Here is a 15,854-nt window from a genome sequence, read left to right as displayed (position 1 = left end):
ATAGCTTTTATTTGCCCTGTGAATTGTCCACTCAAACAAATAAGTGCCACACGTCAAATAAATCTATCCCTTTCTCCTCCAAAACAGGAAGCAGATACCATTGTCTTTAACACACCGCCCGGAGACTAGATGTGGCACCTGTAAAGCTGGCATTAACTGTAAAGTTGAACAAGTACGTGCCGGGGTGATCATTTTGGGGGAAAATAGATAAGTATTTATTTTATGTAAAATGTAAAGCTATACTGTGCTAAATAGCAATTATTTACTCAACATTTAGACATAGATGAATACACTCTACTCATAATAGATGCCCAGTACTCTCTGCAGTTCATTGAATAAACACTGACGGCCTCTGTGTGCTAAGTAAGTGCATAGGACTCAAGATAAGCTTTGGCTTTGTAAATTAACATTTAGCCAAATCGACTACCGTATTTCTCGTAGTATAAGTCGCTCCGGAGTATAAGTCGCACCTGCCAAAAATGCATAATAAAGAAGGAAAAAAACATATAAGTCGCACTGGAGTAAAAGTCGCATTTTTTGGGGAAATTTCTTTGATAAAAGCCAACAACAAGAATAGACATTTGAAAGGCAATTTAAAATAAAGAATAGTGAAGAACAGGCTGAATAAGTGTAGGTTATATGAAGCATAAATAAGCAACTGCTATGTTAACCTAACATATTATGGTAAGAGTCATTCAAATAACTAGAACTTCTAGAACATGCTACTAGTTTACCAAACTATCTTTCACTCCTAATCACTAAATTCGATGAAATCTTATACTTCTAGTCTCTTACGTGAATGAGATAAATAATATTATTTGATATTTTACGGTAATGTGTTAATAATTTCACACATAAGTCGCTCCTGAGTGTAAGTCGCACCCCAGGCCAAACTATGAAAAAAACTGCGATATATATAGTCCGAAAAATACGGTATATAAAAGACACTTAAAAAGCCTTTTAAATTCTTCTTTTTTTTTTAATTGTCGGTTTCCACCAATCAAATTTTGCGAACTTGTCCCCATAGAACTGAAAAGTCAATATTTATTAATAAAGAGCATTAAAACAACAATAAAATGCTGTACAAGTTGAGTAAAATCACAATGATCAAACAATACATTGATAGAAAAAAATACATAAATAGAAACATCTAACAAGCTGGGCTTCACGGTGGCAGAGGGGTTAGTGCGTCTGCCTCACAATACGAAGGTCCTGCAGTCCTGGGTTCAAATCCAGGCTCGGGATCTTTCTGTGTGGAGTTTGCATGTTCTCCCCGTGAATGCGTGGGTTCCCTCCGGGTACTCCGGCTTCCTCCCACTTCCAAAGACATGCACCTGGGGATAGGTTGATTGGCAACACTAAATGGTCCCTAGTGTGTCTGTCTGTGTTGGCCCTGTGATGAGGTGGCGACTTGTCCAGGGTGTACCCCGCCTTCCGCTCGATTGTAGCTGAGATAGGCGCCAGCGCCCCCCGCGACCCCAAAAGGGAATAAGCGGTAGAAAATGGATGGATGGATGGATCTTACAAGCTCGAAATGAAGAAATACAATAGATCAGTGGTCCCCAACCTTTTTGTATCCGCGGACCGGTCAACGCTTAATAATTTGTCCCGCGGCCCGGGGGAGGGGCGGGGGGGAATCTGTTTTTTTTTTTTTTTCTTCTTTTTTTTTTTTTTCCTTTGTCATGAAAAAGGGACGTTTTTGTGGTTGGTGCACTAATTGTAAGTGTATATTGTGTTTTTTATGTTGATTTTATATTAAAAAAAAAATAAAAAAATAAATATATATATATTTATTATTATTATTTTTTTTAATAAAAATGAATAAAAAATTATTCTGCGGCCTGATACCAATGGTGGTTGGGGACCACTGCAATAGATGATAAAGGCAAAAAAAAAAAGTCCTTAGTATTCATGCTGCCTGCGCTAACAAAATAAGAGTCTCAGAAAGCTGGCGTGCACAAGTGATGTGCACGCCAGCTTTCTGAGGGATCGCTTGTGCACGCCAGTTTTCCGAGACTCTGTATTTAGTTAGCGCAGGCAGCATGAAGCAGGGCTTTTATTGTGAAGATAGGAAATGTGCAGTCGGCCTTTAGAGTTTTGACGGAAGGTCTGTTGAAATAAAAAGTGTTTCTCGCCTTCCTCTCTGTCATATTTTCATAATAATGATCTTGCAGCAGCCAGCGTCATCTCACAAGACCCTCCGGTACCGTGAATGTCATTTAAGTGACGTCTTGGTGAAGATTGATGATCACTCATTTTTAGGTCTATTTTTTTTAAAAGCCTGGCTGGAGATCGACTGACACACCCCCCGCGGTCGACTGGTAGCTCGCGATCGACGTAATGGGCACCCCTGACCTACACAGTCATTGTCTCCTCTATTGCCATAAATAGTTGTCGCCGAGCCCGCCATTCAAAGAAGTTAATTGGAAAATCCATCTTTATACTGCTCTTCAAAGTGCTTTGCACACACGTAGAGACTTTTTCCGAGTTGAAAGAACATTGCCACGAATAATACAAGTTAAAAGTAAGGCGCTTCCTGACTTGTGCTGGTTGAACCAAAGCACAACAGATCATTTTCAGTCTTCTGTCGTACCGTGGGCATTGTGGCATCTGGACTACAAAGGCTCCAACATTAAATAAATACCTTTTTCTGTTGCGGGTCCCAAACTCTGGAACGATCTCCCTCTTTCCTGAGAGACAGGCCCCTTCTTTTGCTACTTTTAACACCTTTCTTAAAACCCATTTTTACTCACTGGCTTTTAACCCTGCTTGAGACTTTGAACTGTTTAAACTGTTTTTAACTTTTTAACTGCCTTTTATCCAACAAATGGCTCTTAAGATAATTTGTATCTGCTCTTTTTATGTGCATATATAATTATTTTACCTCTGTTTTAAATGTTAGTCTGTCCTTTGCCTGTATTTCTCTGCTTTTTGTGTGTTTGTTTTTGGTTTACAGCCCTTTGTTTTTCAATTGTGGTTGTTTTCAAAGGGCTGTATAAATAAAGTTGGTATGGTATGATAAATGGTGGACTCACGCAACTTTATCCTTTACCGTATATAGCAGGGGTAGGGAACCTATGGCTCGCGAGCCAGATGTGGCTCTTTTGATGACTGCATCTGGCTCTCGGATAAATCAGAGCTGACATTGCTTAGCATGAAAAGTAATGAATGATTCCACTTGTAATCACAGTGTTAAAAATAACGTTCAAAATATAAAACATTCTCATGCATTTTTATTCCATCCATCCGTTTTCTACCGCACCTGTTAAAGAAGTTGCGTAATGGTAATAAGTTATTTATTTATTATTGGTTAGTGTGGGGCTTGCCCTCCTGGGGGTTCTTCAGACCACCAAGCACCGACATGAGAGCCTGTTTCAGGGTTTCAATATTGTTTTATTTTTCAATAGTCTCTCAGTTGCTGTCCTGCAATTGTATTTTTGTCTTTCGTTCTTGCTCGCGCTCTGGCTCCAGCCCCAGCCCCAACCCTGTCTCTCCTACTGGCTGCGGCTTATAACAGAGCGACAGGTGATTAGATATCAAGGCCCTGGTGGACCATCTACGCACCTGTCGCTGATTTCGAGGCCATTCCTGGCACACCCCAGTTCGCTGCAGGATTGCAGGCCACGCCTCCTCCACAGTTAGCTTGAGAATAACAATGTTATTACAAAGAATAAGAGACCTCTTATACCCTAGAAATGTTGGTCTTACTTAAAAATGCACACATTTAGTTGTGTTCAGTGTTGAGAAAAATATTATATGGCTCTTAGGGAAATACTTTTTGAAATATTTGGCTTTTTGGCTCTCTCAGCCAAAAAGGTTCCCGACCCCTGGTATATAGAAATACTTGCAGACGTCACAGGGCTGACGAATTCCAAACTGACCGTTTGGAGGACGTAGAAAGATAGGCAAGATTATTTGATAAATATCTCTGCCATTCCTCCACGTTTGACATTTTCAGGAATTATGCAGATCCTTAATACACATAAGCAGGTACTATCAGGTTAGGAAAGTTGGTTTTGCATAATGGGGCCCTTTTAATATTTTTGTCTACTGTAACGATGCACACAGTTTGAACAGTAACACTGTGTTTGAATATAGAAAAATAAAACACTGTACTTTATTCAAGTAATTCTTTGGTTAACCACTCGATGGAGCCTATGTACCACGTACCACAGTTTGAGAATCAGTGACGTACACTACAGCAGTGGTCCCCAACCTTTTTGCAGCTGCGGACTGGTCAACGCTTAATACTTTGTCCCGTGGCCCGGGGTGTGTGTGTGTGTGTGTGTGTGTGTGTGTGTGTGTGTGTGTGTGTGTGTGTGTGTGTGTGTGTGTGTGTGTGTGTGTGTCCTTTTTTTTTTTTTTTTTTTTTTAAATTTCTTCCTTGTCATGAAAAAGGGACGTTTTTGTCATGAAAAAGGGAGTGTTTTGTGGTTGGTGCACTAATTATAAGTGTATATTGTGTTTTTTATGTTGATTTAAAAAAAAATATATATATATATATATATATATATTTTTTTTTTTTAAATACATTTTTCTGCAGCCCGGTACCAATCGGTGGTTGGGGACCAGTGATATACACTACAGCAGTGGTCCCCAACCTTTTTGTAGCTGCGGACTGGTCAACGCTTGACAATATGTCCCGTGGCCCGGGGTGTGTGTGTGTGTGTGTGTGTGTGTGTGTGTGTGTGTGTGTCCTTTTTTTTTTTTTTTTTTTTTAATTTCTTCCTTGTCATGAAAAAGGGACGTTTTTGTCATGAAAAAGGGAGTGTTTTGTGGTTGGTGCACTAATTATAAGTGTATATTGTGTTTTTTATGTTGATTTAAAAAAAAAAAAATATATATATATATATATTTTTTTTTTTTAAATACATTTTTCTGCAGCCCGGTACCAATCGGTGGTTGGGGACCAGTGATATACACTACAGCAGTGGTCCCCAACCTTTTTGTAGCTGCGGACTGGTCAACGCTTGACAATATGTCCCGTGGCCCGGCGGGGTGGGGGGGATTATTTAATTTTTTTATTTTATTCTTAATTTTTATTTATTTATTTAGTTTTTTGTCACACCCCCCCGCTACCCCAAAAGGGAATAAGCGATAGAAAATGGATGGATGGATGGAAAAAGGGAGGTTTATTGGGTTGGTGCACTAATTGTAAGCGTATCTTGTGTTTTTATGTTGATTTATTTAAAATTAAAAAATAAATAAAAATAATTTAATAAAAAAATTATTCTGCGGCCTGGTACCAATCGGTGTTTGGAGACCACTGCACTACAGGCCAAAATTTTGGACACACCTTTTCATTAAATGTGTTTTCTTTATTTTCATGACTTGTAGATTGTCACTGAAAGCATCAAAACTATGAATGAACACATGTGGAGTTAAGTACTTAACAAAAAATAGGTGAAATAATTGAAAACATGTTTTATGTTCTAGTTTCTTCAAAATAGCCACCCTTTGCTCTGATTACTGCTTTGCACAATCCCTCCATTAGCTTCAAGAGTTAGTCACCTGAAATGGTTTTCACTTCACAGGTGTGCTTGAAGCTCATGGAGAGAATGCCAAGAGTGTGCGAAGCAGTAATCAGAGCAAAGGGTGGCTATTTTGAAGAAACTAGAATATAAAGCATGTTTTCAGTTATTTCACCTTTTCTTTTTAAGTACATATGTGTTCATTCATAGTTATGATGCCTTTAATGACAATCTACAATATGAAAATATAGAAAACGCATTAGATGAGAAGGTGTGTCCAAACTTTTTGACCTGTACTGTATATTGATATTTCTGCAATTTTCTGGTCAAATTTTAAATTAGATTCCATCCGAACCCAAATGTAAGACAAATACATCAGTGTGACTTTACGTCAAGCAACCATAAAGAAGCTAAAAGAACCACATTTACATAAAGTGCATCAAAAATGAATTGTGTGGCTTTTTGACCTTTAGCCCATTTTAGGTCCCGACCCTCAGTTTTCTTAACGGATGACTTTAAATGGAGCTTTTCTTCTGCTCCTCCAATTCATTACAAATCTGACAACTATTCCCTCCAGGTGAGGTCATTGTGTTGCAGCTTCAAGACTTGTTCTTGTTTCGGGTCAAGTTTGCAATGGTCTGAGCCTTTCTGGCTCAAGCACTCGCCTGTTTTTGTGCGTGTGTTTATGTGCGTGCGACAGCCCGGCCTTGACGTTAAACATCTGCCGGGTGATTCATGCGGCTGCGAATGTGCAGCGACACGGCGGCCCATCTGCCGAAGCACAGGCCATCCCCGCAACCTGGCCCTCGCAGGGGCCACGGCGCGCTTGCGTCATCCCCACTATCCCCTTCCTCCTCTTCCATCGCGGCTGCTTCACCAAAGTGACAAGCGCCTTCTCTTTCCGGTTGTGTACACGGCAGGGCGGCAGATGCCGAGCCTCTGGGAGGTTCGGGCATGGCAAACATAATGAAACTCAACTACTTTGTGTGCTTTTAGTACGGGGCAGCAATCATAGATACAGTGGGGCAAAAAAAGTCTTTAGTCAGCCAGCGATTGTGCAAGTTCTCCCACTTCAAATGATGACAGAGGTCTGTCATTTTCATCATAGGTACACTTCAACTGGGAGAGACAGAATGGGGGAAAAAAATCCAGGAATTCACATGGTAGGAATTTTAAAGAATTTATTTGTAAATGATAGTGGAAAATAAGTATTTGGTCAAGCATTCAAAGCTGATGGAAGGAGGTTTTGGCTCCAAATCTCAGGATACATGGCCCCATTTATTCTTTCCTTAACACGGATCAATCGTCCTGTCCCCTTAGCAGAAAAACAGCCCCAAAGCATGACGTTTCCACCCCCATGCTTCACAGTAGGTATGGTGTTCTTGGGATGCAACTCAGTATTCTTCTTCTGAGTTGAGTTTATACCAAAAAGTTCTATTTTGGTTTCATCTGACCACATGACATTCTCCCAATCCTCTGCTGTATCATCCATGTATCCATTTTGGTATCAACTCAACTGGTGGTGTTTGGAGGAAGAAGAATACTGAGTTGCATCCCAAGAACACCATACCTACTGTGAAGCATGGGGGTGGAAACATCATGCTTTGGGGCTGTTTTTCTGCTAAGGGGACAGGACGATTGATCCGTGTTAAGGAAAGAATGAATGGGGCCATGTATCCTGAGATTTGGAGCCAAAACCTCCTTCCATCAGTCAGAGCTTTGAATGGTTGACCAAATACTTATTTTCCACCATAATTTACTAATAAATTCTTTGTGAATTTCTGTATTTTTTTTCCCATTCTGTCTCTCACAGTTGAAGTGTACCTATGATGAAAATGACAGACCTCTGTCATCATTTGAAGTGGGAGAACTTGCACAATCGCTGGCTGACTAAAGACTTTTAAGCCCCACTGTATATGCATGCAAAGTATGCACATGTGCACAATCTACTAGGGTCCAATTAAAAAGCTCTAGCCGAAATCCTGCTTTTACAAACATTAGAAATAATGCTCATGCAGTTTTGACTGACCCTGTCAGGGAGATATTGTGTGTTTATTCACTGAGAGGTACTTTAAACATTTCAGGTAACTTATTTTGCTTCACGAAAGAGGTGAAATATGACCTTTTTTTGCTTATTTCTGTCATTAAATCTGATTTTTTTTCCAAAATAAATACTTTGTACTGCATGTTAGGGGCATAATGTTGGATAGTATTACTAAAAGAGTGGATATTAAAATGTGACACTATTGTTCATTTTTTTTTATTAATGTTTTTAATGATAATATCAATGAAGGATTTTTAATCACTGCTATTTTGAAATTGTTACTAATATTGATAATCATTTTTATTTCACTACTTTTAGATTGTACCGTGTCATGTTTGTGTGTCCTCAATTGCTCTGTTTATTGCGATTCTGAATGTTGCTAGGTCGAGTTTGGTTTTGGAATGTATTGCCATGTTATGCTATTGTTTTGTTGGATTGATTAATACATTCATTAAAAAAAAAAAGGTTCAAGCTGTGAGCTACAGTATCGCTTAAAAATAATTTGTGTTATCAGGGCATGAAATGTGCTTACAATTTCGCACACACACGCACACGCACAAAGTAACTAAAACTAAATAGTTTTCTTAATAAATGGAAAAATAAAAAAAATCCAAAATTTAACCCCCAGAAAAATGATCAAAAACACCTACCTATTAATATTTTATTGTTGTTTTTCATAATGTCAGTATAATATTGTAGCTGTCCAATAGATTCACTCATCTCTAAATGTGTTAATGTGATAATCTACAAAATATATTTTTAGTTTTGATAAATAATAAAAAAAACAACTACTTTTTCATTGTATGGTGAAAATATTTCAATATTTTATTTATTACAGTAAAGGTACAACACATAAATAATTACATCTATTACATTCTTAGATTGCTGGTAGAATGAGAATTCCAAAATGGAACCCCCAGAAAAATATTTAAGGACATTAGTAACATTATATAAATGTTTAACTATTCATGCAGCTGAGATAGGCTCCAGCGATCCCAAAAAGGGACAAGCGGTAGAAAATAGATGGATGTTTTTCATGTCAGTATAATATTGTCCAATAAAACAATCACCTCTAAATGTGTGTGTTATGTGGAGAATCTACAAACAAATATTTTTAATTTTGATAAATAAAAAAATATATAATAATGTGCTTTTTCATTGGACGCTGACAATATTTTTTATTTATTTTTTTATTTACAATAAATATAAAATATATACGATTATCTTATTACATTCTTAGATTGCTGGTAGGTTTGGGAATTCCAAAATAGAACCTACAGAAAAATATTTCAGAACATTCGTACCATTAATTTTTTTTAAATTTCGTTTTAATTTTCCTGAAGGAATCAATATATTACTCTATCTATCTATCTATCTATCTATCTATTATATAAATATTTGATTATTATTGTTTTTCATGACATGTCAGTATAATATTGTTGCTGTCCATTAAAAAACAAGCATCTCTTTATGTTAATGTGAAAAGCTATGAACAATATTTTTAGTTTGGATGAATAAAAAAAAAAAAAACAGATTGCTTTTTTTATTGGATGGTGAAAATCTTTATGTATTGCATTAAAGGTAAAAATTATCCTAAATATCATCATCATATAAAATTCAGATGGTTCTACTACATTTTAAGTGTGATATACAGTATATATATATAGTATGTATGTATGTATATATATGTATGTATGTATGTATGTGTATATGTATATATATATATATATATATATATATATACACACACATGCGATGAGGTGGCGACTCGTCCAGGGTATACGCCGCCTTCCGCCCGATTGTAACTGAGATAGGCGCCAGCGACCCCAAAAGCAAGCTGGTCTCTCTTTGCTCGGCATTTTTAATTCTAAGAGAGACAAAACTCAAATAGAATTTGAAAATCCAAGAAAATATTTCAAAGACTTGGTCTTCACTTGTTTAAATAAATTCATTTATTTTTTTTTACTTTCTTCTTATAATTTTCAGAAAGACAATTTTAGAGAAAAAACACAACCTTAAAAATGATTTTAGGATTTTTAAACACATATACCTTTTTACCTTTTAAATTCCTTCCTCTTCTTTCCTGACAATTTAAATCAATGTTCAAGTAAAAAAAAATTTTTATTGTAAAGAATAATAAATACATTTTAATTTAATTCTTCATTTTAGCTTCTGTTTTTTCGACAAAGAGTATTTGTGAAATATTTCTTCAAACTTATGATTAAAATTCTAAAATATTATTCTGGCAAATCTAGAAAATCTGTAGAATCAAATTTAAATGTTATTTCAAAGTCTTTTGAATTTCTTTTAAAATCTTTGTTCTGGAAAATCTAGAAGAAATAATGATTTGTCTTTGTTAGAAATATAGCTTGGTCCAATTTGTTCTATATTCTAACAAAGTGCAGATTGGATTTTAAGCTATTTAAAACATGTCATCAAAATTCTGAAATGAATCTTAATCAGGAAAAATGACTAATGATGTTCCATATATTCTTTTTTTAATTTTTTCAAAAAGATTCGAATTAGCTAGTTTTTCTCTTAATTTTTTGGGTTGAATTTTGAATTTCAAAGAGTCGAAATTGCAGATAAACTATGTTTCAAAATGTAATTTTCATTTGTTTCGTGTTTTCTCCTCTTTTAAACCGTTCAATTAAGCGTTTATTTCATCATTTATTCTCTACAAAAAACCATCCGTAAAAAGGAATAAAAACGTACGACGGAATGACAGACAGAAATACCCATTTTTTTTTTTTTTAATTATATAGATTTGTTTAATAAAGGTAAATTGAGCAAATTGGTTATTTCTGGCAATTTATTGAAGTGTGTATCAAACTGGTAGCCCTTCGCATTAATCAGTACCCAAGAAGTAGCTCTTGGTTTTAAAAAGGTTGGTGACCCCTGATGTACGGTATGGAGTAAAATAAATGACCTAGTGTGTGAACGTGAGTGTGAATGTTGTCTATCTGTGTTGGCCCTGTAATCAGGTGGCGACTTGTCCAGGGTGTACTCCGCCTTCCGCCCGAATGCAGCTGGGATAGGCTCCAGCACCACGCATGACCCCGAAAGGGACAAGCAGTAGAAAATGGCTGTCCATAGTCCCTGATCCTTTCATGCCTAAGAAGCTACTGCTCAGGCAGACCGAGGACGCAAGGGGCGCTTGATGCCACCTCCGGGGCGTCCCAGATGTTCCGTCTTGTTTAATTTAGAGGTAGTGCTATACAAATACACCTCTTCTTTTATTTTTCTTTGCATGGTTGAGCAAAACAAGTCCTGGGGATATCATCCCATCACTCATTCACAACGTATCCTGATATCATCCATCTTTTCATGTTGGAACTGAATGCAAGGTGTATAATTCCCAGATATGTCGCCTCACCTCGGATGTCATGGAATCAGAATATTTTTAATCTTAAAGAGCTCATTTATTTTTTTGTGTACAGCTCACTGACTGGGAACCTCCCTCTTTTCCACCAGTAGGTGGCAGTGTGATACCTAAAAGCACATCTTAGTCACAGCAGCTGATGGAGGAGACAACTTGAAATCACATCCATAGCACTTATTTGAAGCCAATGGTAATATGCATGAAGTCATTATTATCTCAGACAGTGCTAAAAAAAAATACACTATAGTTTTTTTTATCAAGGTATTTAAAAAAAAAATGTATACATTTAAAAGGCTCAATCCAAATATTATTTATTCACTGAGCACTGACATTAAATGAGCATAAATGTCTTAAATTGTCAGTAAAATAGTTTATTTTGAACATGCATACAATTCACAAATGTATAGTTTGTCCAAAAAGGAGTAGAACGAAGCAAAATGTATTTACTTTTTTCGCTTTTTAGCAATTTTATAACATGTTTGTGCACCGCACGAGTTCAATCCGTAACACAAACAACAAACAAATAGTAGAAAAAATGTTTCGTTGTGATTCACATAATGAAATGAATATATAATAGATGTCAGGTCGGCTCATTTTTCTCAATCAAAATTCATCTTCATTTTTTTTTAGAGCACAACCTTTTAAATTCAATGTTTTTAACAATTCATTTAATTTTAAAAAACAACCTAATATTTAGTTACAATATTAAATATGCTGACTTATTTACATGTTTTAAAGAATGCATGACTTATTTCTTTCTAATGCTTATCCATGTTGTAACATTGACAGTAAATGTTCTTAAATACTCCACAAGACAGGAAATGATAAATTGATCTCAGAATTTTTTTTTTCTCTCTCTCGCCTGTAGTCAATTGAAGTCAAACTGCTCACGCACACACATTACCAACATCCGAATTCCACTTTGCATCCCCCCCTTCCCCCCCCCCCCCCCCCTCCTGCATCCCCAGTCTTAACGCTCTCGACATTTTTGCAAATGCCGTTTATTTGGCTCTCTAACTGAGAGCGTGAAAGCCTCGTTAGCTCATACAGCAGATGTGCAAACTACAACTTTTAAATCTTGGCCCAAAGCAATTAAAAGCTTGTTATTTCTGAGTCTGTTGCCGCAGCAATCTGTAAACAATGAATTATTGTGTATTGTTTGGGCTTTGGAACTCGCGTGGACTCGTGTCCGCATGCGAAAACATTAGAAAAACATAGAAAAACTGTCGCTGTTTATTTTGCTGGTGTGTGGAAAAAAAAAAAATCTGCTCCATTCACCGCCTACTTTCAGAATTAGACATTTATTTCGAAGGAGGAGAGTGGGGGGGAAAATCAATTAGTGCTAAATTTATTCATGGATTTCTGCGATCAATGCGTCCAGTGTGAGGGGCTCGCTGGGACCCGGTTCATCCCAGTTAATGTGTTTGAAGGAGGAATTACCATTGATGTTGTTTTCTCTTCCTCGCAGGTCAAAGGGCAGCGTGGAGCTGTCACCGCCAAGCCCGCCCGCTACACACGGCGTGTAGGAACCTCGCTCCGCTCCTTACCTACAGGGCACCTGGACGGCGGCGTGAAGTAAATACAATAAGGTCAGTCGGCCGTGTGTCGAGGTGGAGTTTAATTGCCAAACCAATCAGAGACAGCCGAGAGTACTTTGTAGGGCGAGGAACACTATTTGGGGGTCAAAATCACATCATGGAATAAAAGAAAACAAATATGATAGTGATCATATTTGCAAAAACACATTTGACTCAAAAGACAAAAAATGTCAGCTTTCCAAAAACTCCTGTAAAAATACATGTTAATATTTTTTTCCATGTTATGTGAGTGAATGGAAGTGTTTTAACCCTCTAAATGTGTAAATAGTTTATGAATATGTATGTTTTTATACTTAAGGTGTGTGTGTGTATACTGTATATATATGTATATATTTTTATATAACGTATTTTTCGGACTATAAGTCGCAGTTTTTTTCATAGTTTGGCCTGAGGTGCGACTTATACTCAGGAGCGACTTATGTGTGAAATGATTAACACATTACCGTAAAATATCAAATATTATTTAGCTCATTCACGTAAGAGACTAAACGTATAAGATTTCATGGGATTCAGCGATTAGGAGTGACAGATTGTTTTGGTAAACTAGTAGCATGTTCTATATGTTGTAGTTATTTGAATGACTCTTACCATAATATGTTAGGTTATTTATGCCTCATATAACATACACTTATTCAGCCTGTTGTTCACTATTCTTTATTTATTTTAAAATTGCCTTTCAAATGTCTATTCTTGGTGTTGGGTTTTATCAAAGACATTTCCCCAAAAAATGCGACTTATACTCCAGTTTTTTTCCTTCTTTATTATGCATTTTCGATTTTCGGCAGGTTCGACTTATACTCCGAAAAATGTATGTATATATATATATATATATATATATGTATATATATGTATGTATGTATGTATATCACTTTTTTTTTACATAAGCACCATTATCTAACATCAATAGAGACACACATTTCTCATTATAGTAGCATGCATTAATGGGGAAAAAATAGTGCCATCTGTTGGACAATTGTAACAAATAATAATAAAACAACCTATAATTTGTTTAATTTTTTTTGTATACACACAAGATCAATATAGAGACTAATCATTATAGTAGCGAGGCAGCCTTGCAGAAAAAGTGAGACATTATGATGCATGCTTTGATGGGTTAAAATTAGTGCCATCTGATAGACAATTATCCATCCATCCGTCTATTTTCTAACAAATACTAATAAAACAATCATTTTTGTTTTTATCTAACATCAATATGGATGCGTGCACGTATCATTTTAGGAACACGGCAGCCTTGCAGAAATGTGAAACATTTCGATGCATGCTTTGATGGGGTGTAAAGTTTGCATTTGGTGGACAATTACAAAAAAATATATACATAATTTGTATATATATTTACATACACTGTTATCTAATGTCAATAGGGACACACACTTATCATTTTAGTACCAAGCCAGACTTTCAGAAAAATTGACATATTTCGATGCATGCTTTGATAGGATAAAGTTTGCATTTGGTGGACAATTATAAAAAAATTAAGTAAAATTTTATTTATGTATATATATATATATTATATATAATTTGCATACACTTATCTAATATCAATAGAGACATGCACTTATAATTTTAGTAGCAAGGCAGCCTTGCAGAAATTGACATTTTGATGCATGCTTTAATGGGGAAAAACGTGATTTTGATGGACAATTATGAAAAATATATAGCAATGCATGATTAAAAAAAAATGTATACACACACACTGTTATCTAACATCAACACGAACACACACTGATTTTAGTAGCAAGGCAGACTTTCAGAAAAAGTGAGTGATTTTAATGCATGCTTTGATGGGAAAAAAATAGTGCCATCTGGTGGACAATTATAAAATATAATAATAAAACAATGTATATATTTTTATTATGACACACACACATACTTATATCTAACATCAGTAGAGACACACACTTAGCATTTAGTAGCAAAGCAGCCTGGCAGAAAATGTGAGGCATGGTTTAATATTGAAAAAGAAGTGCACTTGGTGGACAATTGTTAGTATAAAAAAAAATATTCAAACAATTGTATTTATTTTTTACATGCACACCATTATCAAACATCAGCAAAACCCCGCACTTATTTTAGTAGTAAAGCTGTCGTGCAGAAAAAGCATTTTGATGCATGCTTTGATGGGGGAAAAATAGTGCCATCTGGTGGACAATTATAAAATATGATAATAAAACAATGTATATATTTTTATTATGACACACACACATACTTATATCTAACATCAGTAGAGACACACACTTAGCATTTAGTAGCAAAGCAGCCTGGCAGAAAATGTAAGGCATGGTTTAATATTGAAAAAGAAGTGCATTTGGTGGACAATTGTTAGTATGAAAAAAAAAATTATTTATTTTTTACATGCACACCATTATCTAACATCAGCAAAACCCCGCACTTATTTTAGTAGTAAAGCTGTCGTGCAGAAAAAGCATTTTGATGCATGCTTTGATGGGGAAAAAGTACTGGCATCTGGTAGACAATTACACAAAGTGAAAATGGAATAAGGTTTTCACTGACTTTTTTTCAGACACATTTAAAGAACAGACACGACCATTATAGATTGTCCTCTGCCACTTTCTGTATATTTTCACACACGGACAAAATGTTGAAAAAATAAGCGGATTGGCACAAAGCAAAATATCCCCAGGATCGTTTAAGCGTTAAGTGAAAAAGTCTTCACACTTTTCCCCCGGCTTTCGTTTAGAATTTCAGCGAGCCAAAGCTTGACTGCTCTGATAGGTTAAGAAAATGAAGGATACTCATCCCTGTCTTTTTTTTATTTTAATTGGCTGCACCCGGTGCAGTTTTAATTCGCCTGACCTTCCGTGACCCCTCGCACGCCGCTTGCAAAAAAAACAAAAAAAAAAACGCACCGGCCTCTGAAATCATTCTTCAAGGCTATTCTTTTTCCGTATTGATTTTGAACAATTCTCTCACACGGAGCGATATTTCAGGTCAATCAGACATATTTGGGCATTTGCAAATGATTTGATTTAAATCCCCAACACCACCACCATCGCCCCCCCCCCCCCCCCCCCCCCCACCTCACCTCACCGCCCTCCTGCATCCCGAGGCTCTGAAACTGCACTTTTGGCCTCGCAGCGTTCTCGGCGGAGCTTGAGATTTTGATCCGCAACAGAGACTAAATGATAACGGTTTCCTTGTAAATACTGTTGCCTGCAGGGGAGGGTTTAAATAGACCATTTTCTAAAACATTTTTTTTTTTTGCCCCCGCTCACACACTGGTTTATATGCACAGCTCATCTAAATGTGGACGGCCCAAAGCACGTGGAATATTCTCTTTCCTGCATTGAGTGCCACAGAGCAAAGGAGAAACCGGATAA

At 36.4% G+C, this 15,854-nt stretch overlaps 1 protein-coding gene and 1 long non-coding RNA gene across 7 annotated transcripts in view; one reads left to right on the top strand and one right to left on the bottom strand.

Moving 5' to 3' along the window:
- psip1a (PC4 and SFRS1 interacting protein 1a) overlaps window positions 1-15,854 on the bottom strand; it is a 594,174-nt gene that overhangs the window by 410,306 nt on the left and 168,014 nt on the right. The window lies entirely within an intron of this gene.
- The window catches only part of LOC133538555 (uncharacterized), a 173,989-nt gene that overhangs the window by 8,908 nt on the left and 149,227 nt on the right, over window positions 1-15,854 (top strand). For all 4 annotated transcript variants that reach the window (XR_009803034.1, XR_009803037.1, XR_009803036.1 and 1 more), the window contains exon 2: window positions 12,366-12,486. This is a non-coding gene — a long non-coding RNA (uncharacterized LOC133538555). The remainder of the gene's footprint in view (window positions 1-12,365; window positions 12,487-15,854) is intronic.

This window comes from Nerophis ophidion, linkage group LG20 (genome assembly GCF_033978795.1).
Source record: "Nerophis ophidion isolate RoL-2023_Sa linkage group LG20, RoL_Noph_v1.0, whole genome shotgun sequence".
NCBI lineage: Eukaryota > Metazoa > Chordata > Actinopteri > Syngnathiformes > Syngnathidae > Nerophis > Nerophis ophidion.
The sequence above is the reverse complement of the archived record's forward strand: the minus strand, read 5'-3'. Positions and strand labels throughout refer to the sequence as shown.